This window comes from Cynocephalus volans, chromosome 11 (genome assembly GCF_027409185.1).
Source record: "Cynocephalus volans isolate mCynVol1 chromosome 11, mCynVol1.pri, whole genome shotgun sequence".
In the NCBI taxonomy this organism is placed as follows: domain Eukaryota; kingdom Metazoa; phylum Chordata; class Mammalia; order Dermoptera; family Cynocephalidae; genus Cynocephalus; species Cynocephalus volans.
Genome location: NC_084470.1, coordinates 13,624,790 through 13,637,954, shown reverse-complemented (window position 1 = coordinate 13,637,954; position 13,165 = coordinate 13,624,790). Strand labels below are relative to the sequence as shown.

The 13,165-nt window shown below is 45.0% G+C and overlaps 1 pseudogene; it reads right to left on the bottom strand.

The window, feature by feature from the left end:
- Window positions 1-1,886: 1,886 nt before the first annotated feature.
- LOC134390029 (mitochondrial import receptor subunit TOM20 homolog) lies at window positions 1,887-10,744 on the bottom strand (annotated as a pseudogene).
- Window positions 10,745-13,165: the final 2,421 nt, after the last annotated feature.

Genomic DNA, 13,165 nt, shown 5'->3' with positions numbered 1-13,165 from the left:
AGCAAAGAAATCTGCTTAATGTTTCCTAATATCGTACATCCTGATTTTATTAGACCATAAAAAATCTTATTCACCTGAGCAGAGCTCACATCCCAAGAAATATTCCACAAAATGTACTTTTGGAAATGGTGGTTTACGGGAAATTTTCACACCTGTATTTTATTACAACTGAACATCGCAAAAACTTTGCATTTCACAGATGAGAAAACGAGTAACATTCTGCATTTCACAGATGAGAAAACGAGCAGTCCGGGAGCTGTAACATCATTGTCAGATAGTGTCATCCTTGACCTGTGGCCCACCTCTGCAGTATGCGATGTGACGGACCACTCCTTTTCTTCTTCCTGCCTCCCCTCCCCCCACATGCGGTCCCAGAAGAAATTTTTAAAGAATTAAAAAAGAACTGCTTTCTTCTGTGACCTGGCCCCGCTGTGTCCTGTCCTCTTCCTGCGTTTCAGACCACTGCGTATCATTTTCCTTTGCAGAGTCCTCATCATCTACCCGTCCTCAAGCGTCTGCATTTCTGCCCATCTTCTTGCTCCTGCCTGCTCTGGCACATTCTCCCTGGGTGAGCACATCACTCACGGAGCTCTGACTTGCCCCTGAACAGTGGTAGTTTCAAGTCTGGCCCTCTTCCCCAGACCCCTCCCTTGGTTCCAAGTCCTTATGTGCAACTTTTTATCAGACATCCCTGTGTGGACACCTCCTTCCACACCCATATGGAAGCCTTCCTTGTCTTCTGGGTGCCCTTTCTCAGCTGGGTGACATCTTGCCCAGAGACCTAGGAAGCATGCTGATTTCTTCCCTCCTGATCAGTCAACCAAAGTTCTAACACCCCCACACCAAGCTGTCCCTGGCAGCGGCCTTTCCAGTCTCTGTCTCCACTGCCCTTGTTCCCTCTTAGCCCCTCCGTGGCTGGTCAGTCTGCTTCCCATGAGCACTGGCTTCTCGTCACCACCAACCTGGCCATCCTCCCACCTCTCCCGTCCATGGGGATCTTTCCCCACACCTGCAAATCCGACCCTGCAGGCTGTTTAGCCCCTTGGAGAAAGTTCCCCATTATCCCCAGAGTCAAGTCCATGTTTTTCAGCACTGAGTGCAAGGAAGGCCTCTCACGATCTCATTCCGCCTCCTCCAGCTTTACGTCTCAGACCTCACGCCCATCACCTAGAGGTTCTGCAAACTTTCCACTCTGTTTAAAGTCTCTTTTCCCTCAGTGTGGACTTGCCTTATATTTTTGTTCACCTGTATATTTAATTCATTCTTCAAAATTCTGCTTGATAAGTGATTAAATGGTCATAAAACATTCAGCCTTGTAGTACAATTTTGGGGAAAATCTGCAGTCCATATCAAAAAATTTTTCTAATATTCCTATCTTTTGTCTCTGTAAATCCACCGCTGAGAGTTCAAGCTTGGGAAATAATCTAACCTGTGAAATGTGTTTCAGACCCAGAGATGTCCATCACAATGTTACTTGTAATGAAGAACATTCTCAAAACAGGATAATGGCCAAGTTAATGATTTAATATTAATTGGAAGGAATACATTAAACTGATGAATATAAAAATGACGTAGAAACTTCATACCTGCTATAAATTTAAGTAACACAAACAAAAGGGAGCCAAATTATTATGTGTTTTGTTATTATGACTGTTAAATATGCACAAAAACACGAAAAAAGAAGCACCTAAAACATCACTGTGATTTGGTTAGGGCACTAGGACTACAGGAAGTTTGTGGTTTTTTTTTTTTTTTTTTTTTTCTATTATGAAAAATTTTGTAATTTGTTTATATTGTTTTTATAATGAAAAAGAAATATAGATAGATAGATAGATAGATAGATAGATAATTTTCAACTGAGATTTTATTGTATTGACATTTGTTTCTCATTCCACATCATTTTCAGCCAAGCTCTGAGCACTTACAATCCTGATTGCTGGAAGCTTAGTCGGAAGCATCTGGAATACTGGCGGTGGCAGTGCCTGCTGTAACACTTGAAGTAACTGCTGTGACTGTCCACACACAGCTATGGAGTTTGTCAGATGTTCCATGCCCTTTTCATACTTCCCTTGAGCTAGTAACTCTTCACCAAGCTGTATTTCTCCAAGGAAGAATTTCTGAACAGCATCAGCATCTTTAAGAACAGGTAACTTGGAAAGTCAAGCTCTCTCCCGGGCAAGCTTCTGTTTCTTTCTTCGTTCTCGCATCCTGTTCTTGAAGTTGGCGTCTCTCCATCCCTTGCAGTCGAAGTAGATGCAGTACCCGATGCACAGGGCCCTGCAGGCCCCGGCGGCAATGGCACTGTTGTGGCCACCACCTTCCCTGCACGCCAAGTGTGGACGGCGGCAGTGGTAGCAGGGCCGGCCAAAGAGCGCTGGGCCAGAGTGACTCTCAGAGCCGACGGCGCCGCTCACACTCAATGCTGGCTGGCCAGAGAGGTGGAAAAGCAAAACCAAAATATTTTTACTTATTGTCTCCCTGAGATTTTGAAATAAACAAATGAACACTTTTTTCCTCTGTTTCCTCTGAACCCTTAATCTGGCAGTGCTGAAAAGCCCATGTTGGATATAAACTTCTGAGATACCTTGAGTATGCCCCTTGCCCCTCTGCCTCTGCCCATGCCTTGGGACAACTGTCGTCTCCTGAGGGGCAGCCTGGCATCAGGCAGATGGGAGTGGTGGTTAGGATCCCAGGGCAGAGCCAGACTGCCTGTGCTTGCTTCCCTGTGCCTCAGTTTCCTTATTATAAAATGCACATAATAATGATACCCTCGTCATGGAGATTTGTGGGGAATAAATGAGTTAATTTAGAGAAAGCCTATAGAATAGTGCTTGGCAAGTAGTAAGTGCCTAACAAAATTTATTATTATTGCACATCAACATGGCTTATGTGTCCGTGAAGCCCTCGAGGATCAGGATGTATATTACTTATGTTTACCACCTTAGCTCCTTATATATAGAAGAGCTTCAAGAAATATTGTTGCTGAATCATGGAGTTAAGTACCCTGGAATGAATCTAAGGTTCTTCAAAAACTAGATGGGTACCTAATACTTCTCCACAGGAAGGTGAGGCCTGAGCCAAGACTCTGGGAACTAGAGGTCATTGGCAGCCCAGAAGCAGGCAGAGGCACAATTCCAGGTTTTCAGCCTAGACAAGGTGCACAGCACACTGCTGCCCTGGAATTACTGTTCCCCAGTCCTGCCCAGCTCCTGGGAAACCAGGAGCTTTAGCTGTGATCATTTGAGATGTGACCCTGACTCTTGCTGCCCTAGAACAAAGGGCAATTTATGGCTCTTTTGTGAAAGGCAGTTTAAGTGGAAGAAAAGGGCTGGTTCATCAAAGGCTGCGGGGCCTGGTCACTGGCTCGATTTCTAAAAGAAATGCCCTGCCTGTGCCTTCGTTTCCATATCTGTAACAGCCCAGTCTTCAGCTGGTAGTCTCTAGCTCTTCCTGACACATTTCGGGGGGATCGTTTTGATTTGGGATCATTTTGGAACATCTTATTCCCCTCCCCCACCCAGCAAGTCTCTGGTCTCTAACATAAACTTCATGGTCTGAGAAAACAGGTTCTGTGAACCCAACTTCAAAGCTCGGCGATGTGGGCCCCTTGCAGAAATGCTGGAGGCAACAATGGGCTTGAACCAGGGCTGGGTAGGCACTACCCAGCGGGCACTCCTTAACCTGGCAACTATTGTGTTCAAAGTCATTGCTGCAGCCACAGCTGAACAATGCATTTGGCAACCCAAGGTGGTCTGCTTTCAGAGCAAGGTTGTTCTTGCCAGCGCTGCCAACTTGAGGACCCTGCGTAGAAAAGCCACCAATGATGCTTAATAAAAATAATAAAAATCTTTTTTCCATTTAAAAAATAACTGTAGTATAAAGATATCAAAGAAAAATTTCACATAAAAGAAAGAAAAACTCTCCCTATACTACCAGCCCCCTACTTCAGTCACCATGATCTTTTGGACCCTTCTATTTCTGGTTTTTCTGTTTTCCTTTTTATTTAACATAGTTATAATCACTATATAAAATATGGCCCCTCTGTTGTTTGGTTTTATAGGATTAGGACTACAATAGGCGTAAGGTTGCTATATTTTCTTTTCACCTATTGTTTAATGGGTGTGGAACATTTTTTCAAGGCACTGCACCTGAACAAATTGGAATTTTTTTTGTTTTTAGAAAATGATGTGCTACTATAAATTACACTGGAATGAATATTTCTGGACTATACCATGTTTTACTGGGTCAGAATTTTTGACTTGTTTTGTTTTATTTTGCATTTTGATAATGCCGCCCTTATTTATTTATTTATTTATTTATTCGTTTATTTATTTATTTGTTTGTTTGTTTATTTATTTATTTATTTATTTTCCAAAACAAAGATTGTACATTCATTGTCTCTAGATGTGTGTGAGACTGCAGTTTTCAGCTAAGGTAATTTTTTTCCCTCAATATTTTATTGTAAAAGTTCTCAAACATGCAAACATTGAAAAGATTTTGTGATGCACACCCGTATACCAATTTGGGGTGACTTTTGAGCATAAAAGTCTTTGAAATGCTGAACAGAAGTTAACTAGTAGAGAAATGTGTGTCATCTTTCAGCTGGTGATCTTTGGACATAATAATCATGGCAATATATTATTATATTTTATAGCCTTTAGTAGTTTTCAAACTGTCTTCAGGTCTATTTTCTTGCTTATCATCAAAATATAGCCAAGGCAGGTATTATCAAGTATTACTTGCATATTTTGATGATAAAACACATGGTTAAAGAGGTCAAGGCGCCTACATAAGGTCACACAGCAAGGGAGGTGCTGCTGTAATACTAGAGTGGAGCTCTGAACAGAAATGTGTTCTCTTTTCCTTTCCTCTTGCCAAATTCCACTGTCCTATGAAAATCTGACCATGCATCACCACACCCTGGTTTATTCCAAGTTTCCTACGGGCCTTCAGTTCCCTGATTCTGTGTGTCTGTGACTTTGGACCATTTCAGGATATGAGGGCAGGAGTGTGCATCATAGGTTGCACAGTGACCCTACATGCCAACACGAGGATTAAAAACAGAAGGAGCTCAGAAGCTCCACCCCATCCCAACACTTTTCTAAAGATGCAATTTATCTTTTGTCTGGAAAAGTAAGACTAATTGGTCAACAATTAGACCCAGAAACTGAGTGCAAGCATGTGCTGGTTTGTTTCCCTGGAAAGGAGAATCCAAGAAGAGTCTAGATGATGAAGCACAGCTCTAGAGCTTCTGGGAGTCAAGCAGTTTACCCTGGACAAGGAACCCCAACACCATCCTCCCCAAGTCTCAAGCCTGGGACCAGCAAAGGCCAAAGACCTGCCTAACAGTTCAAATGTGATTTTCCACCATTAATAGTGGTTTCTCCAGAACAGCTCAATGCTCGGGGTTTAAATTTCCCACCTTGGGGATGCCGTCTTCTATGCTCAGGAGCACAACCAGACACGAGACCTGGTGTCCTCATCCAACGTGGCAAAGCGCCCTTGGGATCTGAGGCAGAGGAATCCTCAGTGAATCTCACGGGCTGCATTTCTCCAACTTCCTTATCTTTATTCCTCCATAAGAGCAGGTAGACTGCCTCCATCCTTGCCCTAAGAACACACGGAATACACACTGAAAGCCCACCACCTGCAGAGTCAACGTTATTCCACATTATGGATGAAGAAAATGAGCCTTGGAAAGACTATGTAAGATGACCCTGGCAACTCATCTCAAAAAAGATCTCATCAGGACTACAACCCCCTCCTCTTGACTGTGCAGCCTTTTCTCCCCCTCTCCCTGCCCTGCCCAGCCCCACTGTAGTTCCCACCTCGCACGTACAAGGAGAGGCTTGCTTACACAATTTGCCATTCCTCCAGCCCGGTTTCCTGCTGGACTCTGGGGCCACTCTCATTTTGTATGGAAAGAGCTGCCCTGGTCACAGCAATCTTTTGCTGCTGTGGAAACACATATGAAACCCTCAGAGCCAGAGCCAAAGGCAGAGCCGAAGTGTCCACCAGGCCTGGGAGCTCACCCAGAAGGCCATGCTCAGGGCATGAGGCCAGACAGCTTTTCCTACAGAAAAATGCCTTCTGCCCTCTACATATTCCACAGTAGCCAACCTTACGGCTCCCCCTCCCTCCCTGACTTCCGCCCCCCCCTCTCTCTTTCTCTCTCTTTCTTTCTTTCTTTCTTTCTTTCTTTCTTTCTTTCTTTCTTTCTTTCTTTCTTTCTTTCTTTCTTTCTTTCTTTCTTTCTTTCTTTCTTTCTTTCTTTCTTTCTTTCTTCAGCTTCCAAAGGAACAGCTGTTCAGCATAAGTAATGACAAGTGAGAGCTGGACAGCTACTGGGGAGACCTTTTAGTGGGGCCATCTGCTTGTACTTGCCCTTTGGAAAAATCAATGAATTGGATTTTTAGACAGTCAGTTCCTTAAGCCTGAAAATATTCGTTGGAACACCATGGGTGAACGAAGTCCACCCTCCCAGCCCTCATCCATTTCTCTCAATTTGGCCAGATGTTGTCACGATTTCCCCACAATAAGCGGGGGAAGTTCTGTGGTGGGAATAGCATCCAAGAGCTTGTGTGAACTAGTAGAGCACACTGCAAACGGGACAGTCATTTGTAAGACAACATGACTCTTCTCAGAAACAAATACAAATCTTATAATGAAACCCATGTGGAAATTCATTGGAGACTCTGTAACTTAGAACTTTATAACTCATAACTTAGTATCTTGTCCCAAGATGAAATATGGAAAGCTTCAGATGGGATCAGTTACAAGATCCATTGCCAAGTCAGCCTCCTTCTGGGGCTGGTGGGCTGGAACCTTAGCCAGAGCTAATTAGAGGCCCCCCAGAGAATGAACCTGGAATGTTGGATACTCAAGAGAACTTTGTTCAAAGCACCTGTCTTGAAGGTCCACAAAAGTCCAGCACCTCCCCAGAGAGGTGGGTACAAATTTACACTTCATGGCGAAGAATCCACCCCCCTGCCCCAGTGCTGGTTGAGATCTCTTTGCACTGTGATTAGCTGAGCTCTTCCCTGTAGCCGATGGCTTCAACTTGATTTTCATCACCTCATTACTTCTGTGGCTCAGACATGCCATGCCAATGGGACATTAAAATTATTTTGATGAGAACTTAATTTTGTCACTTAGGATTACAGCAAATTGCACATGGCTTTCCTTTCCCCAGAGTCCCTGGCAGAAAGGAATAAAGCCATATAATACAAGGAAAGAATAAAGCCGTATAGTACAAGGCAAGGGGGAGGGAACAGACTTTTACTGCACTCCCCTAAAGCAGGTGCTTTACACAGATTATCTCAGATAGGTTTACCCAGGGCAACAGCTCTGTGAGGACTGTCACTTAGCAGACAAAGAAAGGGAGATTTAAGGAGGTCAAAAAATTTACCCACGACCTCAAGATGAGAATTGAAAAGCGGGCAGATGTGGAGCCAAAGTCCAAAATCTTTCCACTTACAAAGCACCAGCTCTAAAATGCAGAGCACCTTTCACACTTAAAACAACTTTCAAGACCTACAGATGAGCAGGGACGATCGTAGCGAGCCAGTGTCTTGGGGCCAGGAAATGGTGTGCAGGGGAGGGCTGGGGAACCCAGTCTTGGCCCCGATACGTGGGAACCACCACAGCCGAGGGCCCATCTTCCTTCTCCAGAATGGAGAAGTGGCAGGCTCTCGGCGGGTGTGACATGAGCTTCGCCTTCAGTCAGGGCTGTGCATGAGGTTCCCACTCTCAGCGACGGCGGCCCCCACCTAGCTATCAAGGCACGCAGGACCAACTTTTCACCTCAGCCTGCACCAGGGAGTGACCAGATGGCGGTCAGGCTGATTCTGTGCCTCTGGGTGACTAATCTCTCCAGGTACAAGAGTAAACACCGAGCTGGGAACACCATATGTCCCTGACTCACAGTACTGGCCAGAATCATCATCGTTCTGTGTGGCATATGCTTTCGTGGGTCAAGACAGAAGGTGGGTCAATGTAGTCGAGGAAACTTGTCTTAAAATTGAAGGCAGAGAGGTTCAAAACATAAAGAGGGAGTGTGTATCTGCTATTCATACCCTAAATGACACTTCTGTTCGAGATGTGCCTTGTTTTGCTGGACAGTGTTCAGCTTCCTTCACTTCTTGTGGGGTCCGCACAGTGCTGGCCATTGGGGGCCCTTGGGGACTGTGAGTTCTTTGAGGGGTTGCATTTGTCATCTGTTTTCTTTGTTGAACAGTCTGTGATTTCACCCTACAATGAAAATAAAGCTGGCCCTAGTTTATTTAAAGGATAGCCTGTGGAAATTGGGAAGTGACATCCCAATCAGATGCCTGTTTCTTCTGCCACCCTCCCAGAGCTCCCCAACAGGAGATCCTGAAGGTGAAGGTGGGTGAGGGTGTCCAAGGCAGCTGGTGAGGGACTGAGGACACTGGAGTGCTTCTGGGGGTGGGCATTCAGGACTCATCTGGAAGACAATGTTCTACGAAGCTTCCAGCACATCTATCTGGTCCTTAGGCAACCAGGTAAGGAGAGTATGGGTTATCAAGTCCAGAGTCATAAGTGTAAGATCATGGAAGTATTGATCTGGAGGAGGTAAGCTTGTCCAACTCATTTCCTTCCTGGATGTGGTGATCAAGACACAGAGGGCTGAAGTAGGCCAGCGAGGGCAGTTTGCTTGTGAGAGGTCCAAGTGCACTAGAGCTCAGGGCCTCTCAAAGGCCCAGAGTTTTCCAGAAAGACAGACTCCAGTGGGGTCTGTAGCATTTCTGACTCACTCTGAGCCACATGCCATGAGTGGACCATCTGTCTTTCACACTGTAGGCCTGAGATCATCAGCTATACTTTGCAATCAGAGCCATAGGAAGGCTGATAATTCTCCAGTGCAGGATAGTAAAAGGCATACCAGACCAGATCTGTATGGCTGCCAACACTTTTCAGTGTTTGTGACAATTTCCCATCCTCCATCTCCTCTTAACTTCATAAATTTGTGAGGTGGTCTCATCACCACTGCACAGATGAGGAAGTTGAGATCTTGAAAGGCTGAACAACCCATCCACGGGCACTGTTGACTGCACAGAGATGGAACTTGATCCTTGCCCAGAGTCTAAGATATTCCCAAGGGTCTACCGATAATCTTGAGAAGATGGTTCTTAGCCATATGGGCTCTTACGGATATAACAGACTGAGAATTTAATGTGTTTGCTTAAAACACATTAAAAACTTCCTATTTTAGGGTGGCAGCTGATAGGTGGGCTGGACAGAGAGGGCCCAAAGCAAAACAAGCAGTATTTACCTTCAGTCAGTACTGCATTTCCAACCCCCTGTCCCTGCCATAAAGGACATAGGACATTTCCCAACTCTCTTTATCCTTCGCTTTTCTTATAATCAAGTCTCTGGAGCTTTTCTTCTAAAGAGAAAATTTCCATCTCAAATTCTAGAGCATTTATAACACTGTCTATGACAGAATTTATTCTGTACTCGTTAGAAAGTTGGACTCCTTTGAAATCAAGAACACCCATCTATGTAATAGAATGGGCTTGCTTTTAAGAAATGAAATCTTAGAACAACCCTCTCAGAAGAGGCAGGAATAAATCCCAAGGTTTCTTGTCCTTCAGAGCAGAATTTTGTTGAGGGAGCAGAGCTGGCCCACAAGTTTAATCCAGCTTCCCCCAGGCCACAGCTGCTGGGAGGGGCAGATGGGAAACAGTGGTCACTTCTGCAAATGGAGGTGTCTTCACTGCAAGGGATATGGGGAAAAGACACCATCTTATAAAGGCTTATGCTAAGATTAGCCACACATGTGGGAGTCCCCAAATCGCTATCTCCTGCTCAACTTCTCACAGGACTTCGTGTCGAAGTTCCCTTCTCCTGTCAGCATCTCCATGCTCAGATCTCCCTAACAGGCACCTCTGGCTGAGCCATCAGCACACCTTATTCCCTTCCATTCGCACACACACCACGCCAGCTCCTCCTGGCAGCAAATGCCTTTCTGCCTGATGGCTTTTCCAGGCCGCTGCTTTAAGGAGTCAGAAGTCAGTGCCTCCCAGAGAGCGATTTCCCCTCCTGGGGGGGCTGGGGGAAGGTCAGGAGGAGCAACTCTGATGTGTCCTCTTTGCACCTTGGAGAGGCCCCAGGAGTGACCTGCATGATCTTGTGTTAGAGCCTTCACTTCTGTGCCTTGTTTTTCCACCTCCCTGCAGTTTCATGAGATTACTTCCCAAATAAATACTTACGAAGGAATCCTTCCAGAGGTGGCTTCTGGGGGAATCCAAACTAAGCTATACCTCAAACTCAGCATGCTTGAAACATGTTCCTCTCCCTCCTTGTTTCCCATCTCAGTCAATGACAACCCTCCCAACAGCTCCCAAACTGGAAACCCTTTCTGCCATATTGGAAAGTCCATCCTATAATTTGTTACCGATTCCTATGAATTATACCTCAAAAAATCTCTCTAATCAGTCCTTCCTTGCTCCCAATTCTCTCCAGTTACAACACTCAACAACACCTTGGGCAATTTTAATAGCTTCTTAACTCCTCTGTCTTTAATTTATCCTCCCTCCAGTCTATTTTTCTTTGAGCCACATGATTATTCTTCAAAAACACAGATTTGACCATGCGTTGCCCTGTCCCAAACCTTCTGGTAGCTCTCCACTGCCCGCAGCAGAAAGTCACACTCCCAGTTCTGCATACATCCTCGTGAGCAGGTGCCTGCTTGGAGCAGAGCCTTCTCTCCCAGGCAGCCCATCATCCACTCCCTACTTGAAAGTCCCCAAATAACTCACCATCTTTGTCAACACTGGGCTTTGCACCTGCTATTACTTGACCTTAGAATGTCTTTTCACTTCTTTTTTTGGTCTGATAATAGTGTAACATCCCCATATAATCTAACTGAGACCTCACTTGCCTGTCCCTGACGGCTGAGTTAGAGGGCCATTCTCTCCATCTGTTCACATGTGTCCTATTGTATTGGGTGTGGTATATTCTCACATTCATGTGTCTTCCATTGCCATTTGCTGCAAACTCCTTCATTGCTTACTCTATGGATTTCTGTATTTCCTGCATAAACATTACCAGCACAAAAAGTGGATGCTTAATAGTTATATCCTTCCAGGGCCTTATGCCAAAAGCTGGGAATTATCCTTGGCCTGTTCCTTTCTTTATGCCCACGTGTTCAATCCATCAGATACCCTGTTAGTTTTATCTCAAAAGTGTATCTAGAATCCTGCCACTTGCTCCTGGATTACTGCAGGACCCTCCTGCTCATTCCCTTGTTTTCATCCTTGCCCATCTGTTTTCAACAAAGCAGGCAGAGCCATCTTCTTAAAATTAAGGTAGTTTAAGTCACACCCCACCTCAACACTTCCCAGTGTCATCCCATTTCACTGAGATCAAGAAAAGTCCCTACATGCTCCACCTCACAACCCACTGGGATTGCCTGCTGCTCTCTCCCTTGCTCGTCTCCCCACTGGCCTCCATCATCTGGAAGGCTGGCCCTTCGACAAGTTCAACACGCTCACCTCGTTCATGTCCTTGCTCCAATATCACTTTCTTAATGAAATCACCAGATTTACAACCCACCCGCCCATATCTGCTTTCTGTACTGCTTTATTTTTTTCATAGCACTTATTGACTTTGAGCATACTCTAAAATTCATTTATTTCATATTTTTATCGCTTATTGGCTGCTTCTGCTCATAAGAAGATAAACCTCACGTTTGCTGGGAACTGGAGAGCACACAACAAGGGCTCCGTTGTTTACTATGGGAATAAATGGGTGAATGGGTACAACTGCTTTGACATGTGTGTCACTTTCGATGTCTAAGGACAGTTTGCAAAAGATATGCCTCAGAAACGTGGCCCCTTGTTAAAATCCCAGATAAAGTAATTGCCTTTTCATTGAACAAATAATATTTGAGAATTATTAGGCTGATTTATACAGCCAAACTCTAGAAATATAATTAATATTAAAAAATGAAAAGAAACAGGTAAAATCAATTTTAATAATATTCTATTTAAACTAATATTGCTAAAAATTATGTAAGCATGTAATATAAAGATATTAATAAGCGATTTTACTTTCTTTTTTAATATTACATCATCTCATCTCCATTTGGACCAGTCACCTTTCAACTGCTCTGTAGCCACTTGCTCTGCCGTACTGGACAGGCAGGTCTAAACAACTCCCAGTTTAGGAGGAGGTCGTGGGTGAAAGATTGGTTTTGTTTGCTTGCCATTGTAATGAATAAGTTAAGAAAATTCATCCTAAACTCTAGGGCTTTAAATGAGTTACCTTTTAGGTCAGCCAATGTAAATCCTACTAATGACTCATAAATCTGACTCTCAGTCACACTGAACCACTGCTGTTAACATGGTGCCTATGGGATACATCACTGACGTTCAGGCCTACAGAGGGCCTGAGTTAGCAGAGTTGGGGCTCCTTTATTATTTTTGCATAAGAAGGCATCTATCTAGGTCAGACATCCTCTTCTGCTGGAGGGCAGACGTGACAACAGGAGGCAACTCCCTGGCTGGCCCCTGAACACCTTCCTCCACAGCTCCCACCTAGGCTGGGTGGCAATAATTTTAAAGGCAGCAGCTGTGGAAAAAGAGTAGGGTCCCAGGAGCTCTCCAGAGCTGGCACAGGGGATGGGTCACTCTGGGAGAGGTCTGGCCGACTATAAGCATGGAAGCCCCATGCCCTAGCACCACCCCCTCCCTCCTCCCACCAGAAGGCAGGAGAGTCCTGGGCCTGGGCCTTTGTTCCCCCTCCTGACAGGCCAAGGCGGCTGGTGTTCCCAAGTGCATGTGAGCTCACAAAGAAGATAAGACGTGGGAGCAAACCCAACACCTGAGCCATCTGCACCAGACAGTACAGCACGAGTAGTTCCGGCAGGGTGTGAATGAAAAGAAGCTCAATAAATACTCTCAAAGAGATCAGAAAACAAATACAGCACACAGCCACAACCAAACTTTAATCGTTGAAATAAAGAGTGTAATAGATGGCCTGAAAAGCAGGATGCATGCAGCATGAGAGCAGATCAGTGAGCAGAAGCTCAGGCTAGGAAGCTCAGAAGGGCTGGCCTGTTAGCTCAGATGGTTAGAGCACAGTGCAGACAAAACCAAGGTCCAGGGTTCCATCCCTGTACCAGCCAGCCACCTCAGGAAGA